We start from the raw sequence: 16,328 nt of genomic DNA on the forward strand, positions 1-16,328 counted from the left end.
GTGCTGATCTGTCTGCATTTTAATACACAATGAGAGAACGGGAGCATATCCGGAGGGACAGAAAAGGGACTTGCCTTCCACGTGGCTCATGATAATGTCAGTAGACAACAGCTGCACAAAGAAATGTTCAGAATTTTAGTACATGGGTCAACTTACACGCAGTTTGCTGTTTTTACACACAGTATTAGATGGGCAGATGTATGAAAACATTCCAACTTCTGTTTTCCTGGAACCGGGCTCTTTCTGAAACACATACATGTAAGAAATGTGTGCGGCCCAGGGTACCTACGTTTGACGCCACAGTAGAAATCATCTCCTCCAGCATACTTGTAGTGTTGGTTCACTTTCATGTGTGTGCCAAAATATCTCATGTTTGTCTTTCCTTTGTTTACCAGTGAAGAGGTTCTGTGTAGCCTCTGAGTTGACCCCAGTCTGAGCTTACATAGGGACTAAGGGATTCTTATCATGCTCTCATGTGAGAAAACTGGGCCAATCACCAAGCACCAGCACTGTCAGATTGGAGAACAGGAGAGCCCATATCTGGAAGTACGAGGTCAGGGGTGGACTGACAACTCATGGGGCCCCTGGGCAATGGGGGATCATGGGGCCCCTGTGTCCTTGCCCAAACTCAAAAAAGCCTATGAAAAAGGTACCAGGGACATCTCATGGGGCCCCCTACTGACCCCGGGCCCTCGGGCAGTGCCCGAGTTTCCAAATGGTCAGTCCGCCCCTGTACAAGGTATTTCTTTTGTTCCCAAGCAAAACAGGGCTGCTAAGGAAAGGTAGGTTTATGTAGTCAGGGGGGTGTTTAAAGTACACCTTGTGGCAACATCATCATAAATAAGTAAAAGAAGGCAGTCTCTGCTTTTTCCCCATTTACTTATAATCCACAAGGTTAAAAACTGTAGCTAAAGATCATTCCACATGCACCAAACATTATCTTTCAAGGAGACACCTTGAAAAAGCATGCATTGTGCATGTGAGATAATCATTGGCTGCTGTTTTTAGTCTTGTAGAATCTGGATACAAATAAAAGAAAAAATCTGCGAATGTCTCCTTTTCCTTACCTCTGTTTTTAATGGAATGCTGATTGACAATGTGCACCTGGATAAAAACAACTGAAGCTTTTATGGATTAAGGTCACTTGTGGCTTCCTTCCTTTGCTATACGCAAGGCCGATTGATTGCCTCCCTCAAGTGTTTTTGAGTGCCACACATTTACATTGTAGAACTAAAGTGAAATTGTGAAAAACCACACTTTTTTCTTTTAAGTGCAACCATAGCAACGATGGCAATGGCTGATCTTAACTTCTGTCTTTTCATACATCTGTCCCATGAGGTTGCCCCTTAAATATAAGATTTGCAGAAACAAAAAGGAAAAAAAACCCACACCAATAAGCACACACTATACACTTCTATCAAAAATAATAGGAAACATCTGCAATTCCCTAATTTCATTAGGAAATACCAGTTTTTGTAGTTAGATGTTATTCATATGACTTTGATTTAAAAGTAATTTTTTTATTTATTTTGTTCTTTTTGATTTAATGGACATTATTTTTTTTTCAATATTGCTGTCCATGATCCCAGGGATGGGGGGAATCTGCCAAAACACTTCTTGATTTTTCCATCAATTAAACTGTGTTAAGACTGAAGTCGTGCTTATTGGCACCACCCATGAATTATGTAAGGCCAGTCCTGGTAGCCTATCTATCAATGGCACTGTACTTGAGCTTCCGTCTAAATTGAAAAATCTAGAGGTGATATGTCATGCTAGTTTAATCTTTGATCCACACGTACAAAATGTTGCCAGAACATCTTTTTTCCACTTTAGAAACATTGCTGAGCTGTGTCCTATGCTATCACACACTGTAGTTGAAAAGTTGATCCATATTTTTGTGTTCTCACGACTTTACTACTGCAATACTCTGCTTGCTGGTGTACCTAATTCCACTATTAATTGACTACAATATGTACAAAATTCTGCAGCCAGAATCCTGACTAGGTCTGGTACAAGTGATCATATTTGCCCTATCCTAGAGTTCTTGCACTGGCTACCCATCAGGTTTCGCATAGACCGTAGCCTCCCTGGCGGTATTCCCGAGTGTAGCTCGGGGTAAAGTTTCAGCACTATAAGCGGTAACCCCGAGCTACACTCGGGAATACACTGCATGCAGCGTTGCTCCGGGATCTCTTCTGCACTTACCTTGTCCTGCGCTCCCGCGATGTCCCTCCTGCAGTGTCCCCGGCAATGTCCTCTGGCCGATGCCGGCATCTGTCTTCTGGGTTCCATTCCCTGCGATGTGGGGACGTACGGGGGACGGAACGTCGGGAAATTTGAAAATGACAAAAAGTGACATTCACTAAATACACTAAAATCACATAGTAAAACATTACTGTATCAAACCATTTCACATACATTTTGTCCCGAGTGCTTTGTCCTGTGCCCTGCCTGCATTTTTACTGTTCTTTCTGCCTGGAAACTGAGAAACGTTCATGGCGTCCAAAAAGCGTCCCTTTAGGGCAAAAGCGGTTTTAGACCAGCTAGAGAACAGCGATAGTAAATCAGAACCACTTGCAGAATTGAGTGATAATGATTCGTGGGGGAAATTTGTCATCAGACACTGAAAACGATTTTGCGTCTTTGCTCAGTGATGTGCGAACTTGGCGCTATATTTCAAATTTCAGTGTGTTTTGTTTGATTATATTATTGAATTAAATTTATTATTATTATATTATAATTAGAGATGAGCGAATCGAACTTGGCGAAGTGGAATTCGTTTCGAATATTAGGAAAAATTCGCACCGAATCCGAATATTAGCAAACTTCGGATGCGCGAATCGAATTTTTCCCGATCGGCCGATTTTCATCCCTTCTACAGCCGGCAAAAAGTGTCCCTGCAGAGAGCTCCGCTATTTCTGACAGTTTTCTGACAGTTCCTTCACATTTACAGCGGTTGAAACATTGTATCTATTTGTTTCCATTTAGGATACAAATGTTTTTATTTGGAAACAAATAGATACAATGTTTCAACCGCTGTAAATGTGAAGGAACTGTCAGAAAACTGTCAGAAATAGCGGAGCTCTCTGCAGGGACACTTTTTGCTGTACTGGAATTCTTCTTCTTTTCATTCTTCTCATTCTTCTTTTCATTCTTCTTTTCATTCTTCTTCTTCTTCTTTTCATTCTTCTTCTTCTTCTTTTCATTCTTCTTTTCATTCTTCTTTTCATTCTTCTTCTTCTTTTCATTCTTCTTCTTCTTCTTCTTCGTCGTGCCCCGTGACTGCCCAAATGAGTGAAGTGTGCGGTGATTCTAAGATCGACGGCACTCATCTGCATGTCATACTGACTGACAGTATTATTTCTCTTCCCCAGCAGACTCCAAGGGCATTTAAATTAAAGGTACAGTGTTCTGCACTAATATAAAGGCTCTCTGAAGCCTAGAAACCCTTTTAATAAGTTAAATTCGCAGCGAATAAATTCGCATCGAATCGAATTTCTTCCGCAAATTCGGCGAATCAGCCGAATCGAATTTTTGAATAATTCGCTCATCTCTAATTATATTTTTTTATGATTATTTATTAAATTATAATTTATGATTTTGTGTTTAAATTTTTAACATACCCGGGATGCTTACTAGACTCTTGTTCGGACAGATTTCAGTGAGTTATTCCTAAAAATGACAGGCCTACAATAAAAAAAATACATATTTCCATGCCCAAAAATTTACCACTTTGAGCACAGAAATATGGACATAATCAGACCGCTAGGGAGGTTAAGATCCTCTTGCTCCCCTATAAGGCTCTTCATGGCTTGGCACCCTATTATCTGTGTGAACTTTTATCAACTTACTACCCCACTTTGTGCCTCTGCTCCAGAAATTCTGGTCTTCTGTGTATTTCCCCCTACTCACCTACACTTGATGGGAGACAGCCTCCTCCTGCTATGCTGAAAAACTCTGGAATTTACGTCCATAGAACATCAGAGAGTCATCTTCTCTAAATTCATTCAAATCAAATCTAAAAATGATTTTCTTTAGACAAGCTTTCACGTAATTGCCCCTTTTTTCCTTTGTTTTATCCTGTGTATTTCTTGGGTTTTTGTTTCTCTTGCCTTTGCAAAGCGCTTTGAGAAGATACCTTTAAAGGTGCTATATAAAATAAAGTTTATTATTATTATTCATCTACGTGGAAGGCATTGTCCATATATTCCAATGGAGAAACCACTAGAGCACCCTACTACCTGCCTCATTATAGGAACAACCTTGGCTGCTCTATGTTCTCTCCATTCTCCTATCAGTTTCACAGTGTTATGAACCACGGAATAAAGCCAGACAATCTCTGTAGTATTAAGAGTCATTTCACATGGATAAAAAGATTTCTAAAGAATTGACTAGGAAATATACTCCCAAAGAGCAATAATACAGGCTAAGTAAGTCTGCTCACTTCTACATAAAACTGCTTTTTAATGACTGATATCTGACGGTTCACCAAGATGCCCTTGTCTTTAAATTACATCTCTAACAATTTTGTTCTAGATATAGAAGGAAAGGGTTATAAACCCTGTGAGATTTATTTGTATTGATGTCTTAGTGCTGATGGGGATATCTCCCCTTTTCTCTTTATACTTTTGCTCATAATATCATATTTGTCACTAGAACAGGAGATCAACCTTACAGTGGAAACACCTGGATTTGAGACTGTTGTCTAGGAGGGGATTTTCCTTTCCTTTGAAGAGATTTCCTCTCACTTCCATTTAGATTTACTTTAAAGTGAACCATTTGCAGGGTCGAGACAAAGTAAAGTACCGCAACAATTTTAGCACCTTTAGTGCACCTGCCTACCTACCTGCCTAATACACTGCTACAAACCCAAGCTTCCATGTAGGAGGAAATTGTTACTGTTTGCTATTACTAGAGCTACAATGTGGCCCTGTGACAGGCTAACTTTATATTAAGAATAAACTTTTTGAATTTTTAACTGAAGTAGTGACATGATAATTCCTTCTGTTTTAAAGCAGACCCATCATTTGATAATTTGGAGAAAAGTAATAGGTTCACTTTAGAACAGAGAGCGAGCACATAGCAGAGGCGGACTGACAACTCATGGGGCCCCCGGGCAATAGGGGATCATGGGGCCCCTGTGTCCTTGCCCAAACTCAAAAAAGCCTATGAAATAGGTACCAGGGGCATCTCATGGGGCCCCCTACTGACCCTGGGCCCTCGGGCAGTGCCCATGTTTCCAAATGGTCAGTCCGCCCCTGGCACACAGTTATTTTGTGCTCTATCCCTTGTTGCCCTGCTTGACTGCCAGAGCTCTAGAAAGACTGGGTACTTCTGGGTATGGAGAGTCCTATGATTCCCACACAGTAAACACAGAAATACAAAGAAAAGGCTGCACCACTCAAAGTTTGGACTGTGTTCCTCTGGTTCCCCTCCACAATGGGAGCTGATTGTACGATCCTGTTTGTCATTGTAGCACCCTCCTAGATAGGTGGTAAATTTAACTCTGGCTTACTGTATCCAGTGGAGCTGCATTTGTTCTTAAGTAAATATCGTTTTGGCACACTATAATCACTATAATCAGTGTGGCTGTTTGTGATTGTTTAGGTCTGTTCTGTGTTTCACAGGCTGCAAATTTAGTTACCCCTCCTGCCTTCTAAAACTTACTGGATGGTCCTGGAACATAGGTGCGGAGTAAGGCAAATTAGCAGCATAAATATTCATATTGTCTCAGCAAATCCCTGTGGGAATATTGCAAAGATAGGTGCTCGGAAACTATAGTTTGAGACCTGGAACAAGTCTTGTCACAGCCTGGATTGGGCAAGCTGGGGGTCTGGGTTTGTTGATGTAGATGAGGGGGTCTGTTGTCTGAGGATCTAGTCTAGTATCACAGGGAGAAAGTGTCTAGAAGGCACTAGAAGGAGGCAGCCAATCGTTGGAAGACACTTGTGAGTTCAGTACAGTTGTGAGAGATCCTAGAGACTGTGTGCTGTGGCCACCCTTCTGGTGTTAGAATGTCAGCTTTGCGCAAAAAGGGGACATAGTGTCTAGTGTCCCAAAAATCTTGATATATTTAATATTAAGTGAAAAGACTTTGCTTGGACTGTCCATAGACAAAAGTAATCCTCTCAAGATAAAGTCTCCTCCTATTTGTACATAGTTCTGGATTATCCCACTCAATTCCCAATCCCTAGCCACGTTACCCCATAATAAAAAAACCCAAAAAGAATACCCCTGGACTGTTCATTTAGCCAAAGAGTGACTGTGATCATGTGCCTGGCTAAAAGACAACTATTGGGAAAAGAACCCTGGGCATCTTTCTAGCGGCTCCCAGGGGGGGTAGTGCTACATCATATATAGCAAAAATGAAGAACAAAGCTGCACTCCACAGTGGCCCACAATGAAGATTAATCAAAGCAATTGGCTTCCGACACCGTCCCCACCCTCAGTCACACCTACTGATGCGGGGGGGGGGGGGGGGGGGGTGGAAAGCTCCTTGACCACTTAAGTTGAAACTTTCACTATGATTTACTGTGGGTGTTCCAATAAAGTGAACAGGAAACTCGGGGAATGCATGAAACATACAGTAAACTTTGTACTTTCAAAATCAAAATAAGTACGGTATCCGAAAAATAACCAAAATACCTAACACCTAAAGCATATGTCTAACTTTCACCCTTGAAAGTGTAATAATTAAATCATACCTCAATATGCTAAACCCTACTGATACATTCAAAATACAAAAATAAATACTGAATAGATGTGATATCCCTAAAAATTCTAAACAAAAAATAATAATAAAAAAAAAATAATATAAATAGTCTCCAAAAAAGTCCCACAGTGATACGCTTGTGTCCAAAATTAAAAGTCATACACTAAATATATTCCAATGCTGCAAATCCAAGTCCTCAATAGGGGAACCTTCAAAATGGCTCCAAACGTCAAAGTGAACCTCAAAAAAAGAAAAACTATATAGTGTATTATCCTTAAATAAAAATGAACAGTAATACTCAAAATAACCATATGTGCCACTTCACATCATACGTGATCATATACGTGACCAAGTGAACTCAACGTGATATCTGTGATTGTGAACACTCTTGTGATCAAAATGTCCAAGTGCTGGTACCAGTGTACACTTCTACAGTGTGAAGACTAAATACCCTTACCAGATGGCAAAGAAAACACGCTTTAATACCACCAAGGGTATAAACAATCCAAGGAAAGCTTCCCGGCCTGGGTATTATTCTTTCAGATGTCCTCACAGCCTCATGGATAAAAGCTCCTAGATGTCATCAGGACCTTGAGCAGGAGTACTCAGTAGTACTCATAGTACCCATGCTCCATCGATACACATAATACAGTTGCAAAAAAAGTATGTGAACCCCTTGGGATTATGTGGAGTTTTGCATGAATTGGGCATAAAATGTGCTCTGAACGTCATCTAAGTCACAACAATAGAAGAACACAGTCTGCTGAACATAATACTACACAAACATTAGATGTTGCCATGGTTTAATTGCACATAACATGTAAACATTCACAGTGCAGGGAGGAAAAAGTATGTGAACCTTTGGACTTAATAACTGGTTGACCCTCCTTTGGCAGCAATAACCTCAACCAAACGTTTCCTGTAGTTGCAGATCAGACCTGCACAACAATCTGGAATAATTTTGGACCACTCCTCTTCACAAAACTGTTTCAGTGTAGCAATATTCTTGGGATGTCTGGTGTGAATCGCTCTCTTAAAGTCATGCCACAGCATTTCAATCGGATTGAGGTCAGGACTCTGACTGAGCCACTCCAGAAGGCGTATTCTGTGCTGTTGTAGTCATTGTTTTGTTGAATTACTTGTATGCTTTGGGTCAATGTCCTGTTGTATTACCCATCAATGACAACAATCCGTCCAGGCCCTGAGGCAGCAAAGTTTGGACTATGGGATTTTTTGGTGATTTTAACTTGGTTTTAATGTGAGAGCAATATTAAAGTGTTATTTGTTTACTATATACAGAATTACACTATATATCCTTTCCATATATAATGTGTATCGATGGAGCATGGGTACTATGAGTACTACTGAGTACTCCTGCTCAAGGTCCTGATGACATCTAGGAACTTTAATCCATGAGGCTGTGGTGACATCTGAAACAATAATACCCAGGCTGGGAAGCTTTCCTTGGATTGTTTATACCCTTGGTGGTATTAAAAACTTTGTACTTTATTTTCTCACTACAGGCAACCAGTAAGTTTGAATGAGGATCCAGCAGACACCACCAGCCAAGGCTTATTGGGGAAAAAAGCAATCAGACAGGTTGGGAAAACTTGTCCAACAACTTTTTCTCCTGATAAGCTGTTATTCAAACATAATCAGCACCATGATGCAACTTTTAGGCTGTCTTCACACCTGAACATTTTACCTAACATTATTACAACACACCACAATGGACTGGAACAGTAAGAAGGGACATAAATGCCTTAGGGACTTACATTTCAGCTTCATATCCAACTGCCCCATAATATCTATGGCAGCCTGTAGATTGGTCAGTACTAAGAGTTTGCTACTGCTAAGCATAGATTGAGATTGGTTATCAGCCAGTAAGACTGCCTGGCAGCATTGCAATGGAAAGAGTTAAATACAATCTATGGGTGTCAAGTGCTGCCAGAGTCATTTCCTGAGTTGTTATCCATTATTTAAACACTAATTAGTATTCCTGTTACCTAATTACAGTTCAGTAGCTACAGACACAGAAAGTTAAACTGCAGCCTTGCCCAGGGGGCTCTAGAGAGGCGGCTCTGATAAAAAATAATTTAACCTGATCACCTGGGATTGTAGAAATCATGGTGGAAAGTGGGATGGCTACAAGGAGTCACATTTATACCAAGCATGCCCCTTTTATTTAACTCTTTCATCTCGGAAAACAAATTCTACATCGCATTGCAGTGTGTGCTGTCAATCCCCTTCCAGTGGGGGGGTGAATCACTTGTCAGTCAATCTTTTGCTGTCTTTGCACATATATTTTTCATGGAGCTTGTACAAATCTAATCCAAACATCAATAACATTTTTCGGATTAGTGTTTGTCAGAGTACTGTTTGTCTGTTTTTTGCTGTCATCACTTGCCATCTCTTTTCTACGTGAATAACATAATTTAGAGCTAACAGGGTATGGGTTCCAAAAAGAACAAGCTTTTTTGCCTTCCCCACTCTCTCTCCTTCCACTTTCCTTTTCACATCACATATGATGACTGCCCACACCCTGAGTTTCCAATGGCAGACACATACCACCATCATGGACTCTACTAATCAAAAGAAAACCTGTCATTAACAGACACCTGGAGGCTGCCTTTTAAAACTGCTAGTTGCCTGACAGTTATGTTGATCATTTGTGTGAGTCACTAACATGGAATGCCTATAAAGATTTTGTGCCAATGTTCCTGATCTGCTATCTTGTTTTTTTATCAGTGGATCATAATACATTCTAAACAATGGACAAGAATACCAACCAGGCAATTAGCTTCTTAAAACGGATGGATCAGCAATGGCAGCCCCCATAGTTTTCTAATGACAAGTTTAAATTAAATTCTGGACACAGGAGTACTGTCATATTAAAAACAGGCCAATGATGCCTTGAGGCTACATCCCATATGTTTCCTGTTGACCAAAGGACTCCATACCACGATGTTTGTATGTGGGAGACCTCTGGAGAACTCCGCTTAAAACCTTTGTAACTGCATACCTGATCCTGAGTAGAGTAAAGTTGCATTGCCAGATGCCGTCCAGCTTTACGGTCCATTTGCTTGACCTTCTCCATACTGGTAACTCCACCAGTGGTCACTGGGCGTGCATATGCAACTCGGGTCACTACTAAAAGATTGTCCAGTTAATTCATTGAATTTGAATTTGGACAAATTGAAAGTGAAAAGCATGACACTAACACAATTTAAAAAATACCTGCATAGCAATAGCAATAAATCTGCAGTTTTTGAAGGCAATTGACCTAGCTGATAATAACCAAAGTGTTACTAAACCCACAACAGTACAATCAGTCTGTATATGCAGTAAAGCATGCTTGTTATACTCACTGTGGAACCTAAGGGGTTTATCCTCTGCATTGTGTAGAAATACTGTTTGATCCTGTCCTCTCTGATCCTCCCCTTTTTTCAGTGTCCCCCCTCTTATCTCCTCATAAAGCATATCATGTGGAGTCACTCTGCATATGCTCAGTTTGGTGTGTATTGCTAGAGAGGGCTTTTTTTTCTTGGGAGAGTCCATGTGATCAGCACAGGGCCAATCAGCACTGTCCAGACAGAGGTCAAGGGCCCTGCATCCTCCTACAGCAGAATCAAAACTCCTCCTACAAACTTTAACATGTGCTCTGCTGAACACTGATAGAAGTCTCAAAACTGCTCTAACTGCTGATGAGAAAAGGTATTTAGTTTATATTTACTAAAATAATTGTACTTCCATGTTCTGTGTACTGTGGGAGACCAGATATAGTGAATGCAGGATCCTGGGAGACCAGATATAGTGAATGCAGGGTCCGGGGAGACCGGATATAGTGAATGCAGGGTCCGGGGAGACCAGATATAGTGAGTGCAGGGTCCAGGGAGACCAGATATAGTGAATTCAGGGTCCGGGGAGACCAGATATAGTGAATGCAGGGTCCGGGGAGACCAGATATAGTGAATGCAGGGTCCTGGGAGACCGGATATAGTGAATGCAGGGTCCTGGGAGACCAGATATAGTGAATGCAGGGTCCGGAGAGACCAGATATAGTGAATGCAGGGTTCCAGGGAGACCAGATATAGTGAATGCAGGGTCTGGGGAGACCAGATATAGTGAATGCAGGGTCCTGGGAGACCAGATATAGTGAATGCAGGGTCCTGGGAGACCAGATATAGTGAATGCAGGGTCCAGAGAGACCAGATATAGTGAATGCAGGGTTCCAGGGAGACCAGATATAGTGAATGCAGGGTCTGGGGAGACCAGATATAGTGAATGCAGGGTCCTGGGAGACCAGATATAGTGAATGCAGGGTCCTGGGAGACCAGATATAGTGAATGCAGGGTCCGGGGAGACCATATATAGTGAATGCAGGGTCCGGGAAGACCACATATAGTGAATGCAGGGTCCGGGGAGACCACATATAGTGAATGCAGGGTCCGGGGAGACCACATTTAGTGAATGCAGGGCCCGGGGAGACCACATATAGTGAATGCAGGGTCCTGGGTTTAAAAAACACTTTAAGGACCGCAAGAGCTTGACCACAGCGTTCTCCCTTTCAGCTGTAATACTATAATCAGCCCACTTATTGGCTGTTGTCACTGTCAGCAGAACCTAGAACTGGATTGCTGGACTGGGCAATCTGCACCATAGTTTTTGGCAATGCCAACCAAAATGTAGACCTTTGTGTCCTGTCAAAACACCAGGTCCACAGCAGATTACAACAGTTTATGTAAGAATTTATGGAAAACAATAAGAAGTTAACCCTTTACTGAATGTGCAATTTACTACTTTATAGGATGCTTCAGAGGAGTTACATCTTAAACTTCTCATTTTTGTCTCTGCTAGGGTTTAAGCTGGCCATATTAATGAATTGGCCAAAATTCACTCCATGGGTGGCCCTGTTGGCACCTTCCAGCCTGATATGCTTCTGAATTTTGTAGGAGCCATTCAGAAAATTATTACCATGTGTGCCAGCTGTCAGAATACAAGAGTCAGCACTGCAAATTCATCCATCCAAGCACTTTAGCACGCATGAGGGATCAATAAATTTCTCTCATTCTGACCTATGTTTCAGTTTATGAAAGCTAAAGTCATCTGTGTCACCTTTGGAAAGTTTGCCCCCACTTCCTGTCCTGGTTACACCCAATGGCTTTGATGGAAACTCAACTTCCTGTTTTTCCTCTTTGAAGTGTATTTCTCATATGTTCCTTTGGACAGAGATGGATTAGGGCAAAATGGGGGTCCTAGGCAAAGTAGCAGTCCTGGCCCTCCCTGAATCCCTTCAATTGATATAGATAAGCATTGTAAATGGCACAGAGAAGCCCCCGTTTGCATTGTCTGTACTGGCACGGCCCACTCCATCAGACACCAACTACCTGCAAGGGCAGCCTCCATTGTGAAGTGGCAAGCAAGTGCACAGATTTGACTAATTGCACATTTGCCCTGGTTTACTGCAGGAGCAGCAAGACTGCAGATGATCCCCTGGACATCCACCCAGCCCTAGATTCCTGCCTCGGCTGACTTTGGGATGATCCAGCTCTGCCTTTTCACATTTCCCAAGAAACTGATGACTTTGTCCTTGGCTCCTTAGAGGACTATCTATAGGAATATATAGAGAATGCACTCCAGGGAGTGAAGCAGGAGCTTGAAACTCCCTTGGAATTCCTTTTTAAAATTTCATATATAATGATATTTTTACATGCAACTGTGTGTTTTGAGACTTGCTGTGCTGGAAGAACAGCAGTAACATGCAATTATATGTCAAGTGCCACTCCTGAAGGCATAGGAAGTGCTATGACAGATGCTTTAGAAGGAAAATCCGTTCATGTCTCCTATGAGTATGGGTTTTGCTTTTCACATATTATAGATCAGAATTCTATCCTCTGCTATGAAGCACTTAATAAATGGTGACTGTGGCACTGGCACATCTCACAGCAGATGGACATATATAATATTCTCCATACCTTCAAGCTCTGTGTAGTCACAAATATCTTTACTCATAGGAGATGGCACATTAAATGAACAGTTTTGTTCAAGTCAGACAATAACTAATAATGAAATTCCCTTGGAGATTAACTATATTGAATACAAGGATCATAGGATACTTTAATCCTGGACCCTTATCTGGTCATTTTTTGTAGATATTGTGATTAGGCCATTCCACTGGACTTTCCTAAATCTTCAAAAACCAGTGTTAATGAATGAAGTATGACATATACTATAATTAAATGATCTGCCCCAGTGGCAAAACGAGAAGTTCTAAAATCCTTCCATGGCTATAAACATGCAGCTGCCTATAAAAGGTGCAGCTCATTCTAGGGCAAACAGTGACCTTTAGCAGGAGTAATGGTAAAGAAATTCTTAAAAAGTTTATCTACAAGCTACAACGTAAATACTAACACCATTAAACCTTGTTTCAGGCCAGATCTGGCTCACAAGCCGTATTTTAGAGACACCTGTGTAAACAGGTGCAGTCTGTATTCCTCACTGCAGGTGGCGCTCGACCATAATGGCAATGCAGATGGAGAGGAAGTTGGGAGGAACTTGGTTCTCTATGATTTCCCCGGTTACACGGGGGCAGCTTTACAATTGGATGCTGATGCCTTATGTGACTCTGGCAGCCATCTTGGGTCGGCCAGAATCTATTTAAGTCTCCAGCTCCCAAGGGCACGTTTTATGCAAGTGCCTAGTGTAGTGATAGATTCCCTATCTGTCAGGGACACTGCATAGAGACAGGGAAATGTTCAGAAGGAGTAGGGACAATGCAGGGACTACATCTACCCCTTTGGGTGTGGACTGACCAAGCAGAATTCAGCTCCTCATTGCAGAAACTGTCAACATCTTCCATTCTTCAAACTATTGTTCCATTGCTGTCACAGTTGTAAGTGGCACTGGACGGGTTTGCTCCCCTGCTGGGCCTATTTGTTGAACTTTTCTACAATGTATTGCTATTGCCAACATGGACTCTGTGTGTTCACTAGCTACTGCACAATACTGCACCTAGCTCACACTTCTACTTCACAAACCGCCATCCAACTTTGTCATATTGCATTTTTTATTTTGGAAAGCCAGTACAAAAGAAAAGTAGAGTATGTTCTTTGCCTATATACTATATGCTAAAAAGTGTACCTCTTTCTCATCTCAGAAATTCAGGAAATAAGATGACGCAATGCTCCCATTTAAAAAAATAAGGTTGACATATATAGCAAAGCCATGTGGACAACAGGAAATAAAGCTAATAGTCCCTTTACCCAGAACATAAGAATCGGTAATATGCCAACTGAGGATATTACATGATTTCTAAAGAACTGTTTGAAGTTTTGAATGCTTGTTTACATGTGATGCAGGCAGGGAAATCCCCCTAGGAGCTGATTAGTTAAATCAAAATGATATTTCAGTGTATAGCAATTCTGACATGTGGAATCTCTTAGAAGAAACTTTTAAACATCCTGTTTTCTCACGGTGAATAAACACACACAGATTTCAGTCTGAGAACATGGATGCAGCCAAGTAAAATAAACCACATCAGCTGCTGTTGATGAAAAACTCACTTTATTTAAGTAGCCGGCAGGTTAGTGGCTAAACACAACAGATGCTATGCAGTCATAGAACTCTGCACTCTGAGATTCCACTATAGCCAACACGTCCCTGATCTTAGATTGTAAGCTCCAAGGATCAGGCCCTCCTAACCCTCTTGTATTGAACTGTATTGTAATTGTATTGTCTCCCGTTATAATATAAAGCGCTGAGCAAACTGTTGGCGATATATAAATCCTGTATAATAATAATAATTTCCAGAAGCAGTCTTGGATTTAAAGGTTCTCATTGTGATTAGCATGGGTGCTAACAGCAGAGAACAGTGCAACAAGAACACCATGTCAGAAAGAGTCCGACCTGGCAGTACAGTGACCACTGACACAATCATGGATTATCCACCAGCATTTACCCCTGCTATTCAGGGGGGTAATCAGGGATGAGATATATGTGGAGGGAAGCTGATCTGCACACTTGAGTGACTCTGGCCAATCCCCAAGCAGGAGGCTTGGCATGGGGCAACCCTTAAGTGTGACTGAGCCTGCTCAGCAGCGGTAGAGTTGGGGTGGAAGATTGAGTGAGAGGCTGGGATGCAGGAGCCAGGGAGGGGGCATAGGGAGGGACCTACCTACAGACAGAGTTGCTGGACAGGAGGATCGCTTAACCTCATCGGTCCCCAGAGAGAGGATCACTAGTAGAGTTGGGGAAGGAGCCAGCCTACAAGAACGCCTGAAGGCAGCCACCTACCCAACAAACCTGCGGAAGAGGAATAGTGAGTAATCCCACAAAGCGACAGATTCTGGAACCCCTTGCTCGAGGATCCCCTCAGTTCAGCTGGATGAGAAGAGGATTCATCTTGGGTCTAGGGTGGTAAACTAGGAGGGCTGGAGAGCTCTCCAAGAAGAGAACTGCTGTATAGAGACTTGTACATAGTTGTTAAGGAGTTGTTCTAAGTTACAGCTTCCTTGGGCATTCCATACAGCTCTCAACCCTATCCAAGTTCAAAACCCCTAATAATACAAAAAAAAAACAAGCTAAAGTACCGTTTACTGTCTCCAGTGTGCAAGTTCTGAAGAAAATTACACCTCTCAACCCTATCCAAGTTCAAAACCCCTAATAAAGCAAAAAGAAAAACAAGCTCAAGTACCGTTGACTGTCTCCAGTGTGCAAGTTCTGAAGAAAATGCATATTTCCTGGTTGTTCAGGACCATAGGACCCAAAACTCAGCGACCCCTAAGGGAGTAGTGCTTCATTGGATTTCTTTTATTAAATCACAGATTATTTAGGTGGTAGTGGTGGGGGTGGAGGTGGGTGAATGGGATAGGATGGAACTTTAAATCGTTATGTGAAATGCTAATGAATATGAGTAACAGCAAAAATTTTTAACGTCATTCGGCAATATTGCCAATATTTAGTTTTCGTAAAAACTTTACAATACTCTCTTAAAATCTGCATTCACCTTAAACACGCCAAAGTTCCCACTTAAATTCTCATGCTGTTATATAGAGACATTTAAACAGAAAATGAATTTGTTGCTGATGGTAGTGTTGGTAATGCTCAAAGTGACAACGAATCCATCCAAGGACAGAGGCTGAGATAAGAAGGAAAATATATGGAGTACAGATGAGTATATTACTGAAAACAGATTAAATATATGGAGTTGCAGAGGAGTCTAATACTGTAGGTGACAATGAAGACTCAGTACCAGGTACATTGGATGTCAGCGGCTGCAATTGAGGTTTGATTCATCTTTTCACAAACACTATCTGTTGATCCTATACTAATCTTTTCAATCAAATTGCTCTAGGTACATTTTTCCTGTGTACTTTGTATGCTCAAAATGCTTGACATGCATGAAAAAATACATTGAGTTTGCAAACTACTGTTGTTTTTATTTAGTCTTGGACAGAATGAAATATGAACAGAACTTCAATTGGGTTTTTGTTTGAAGACTGTGTTGTAAGTGGGAAGATTTCACCTGACATCCTGTTGGAAATGTGTTCCATTAATCCGGAACTTCAGTTCCTGTGTATATTGAATGCTTGGCTCATTATATAAAAAGGATTAAAAA

Source organism: Staurois parvus, unplaced genomic scaffold, assembly GCF_062004578.1.
Source record: "Staurois parvus isolate SC_StPar_1 unplaced genomic scaffold, SC_StPar_1.0 ptg001014l, whole genome shotgun sequence".
In the NCBI taxonomy this organism is placed as follows: domain Eukaryota; kingdom Metazoa; phylum Chordata; class Amphibia; order Anura; family Ranidae; genus Staurois; species Staurois parvus.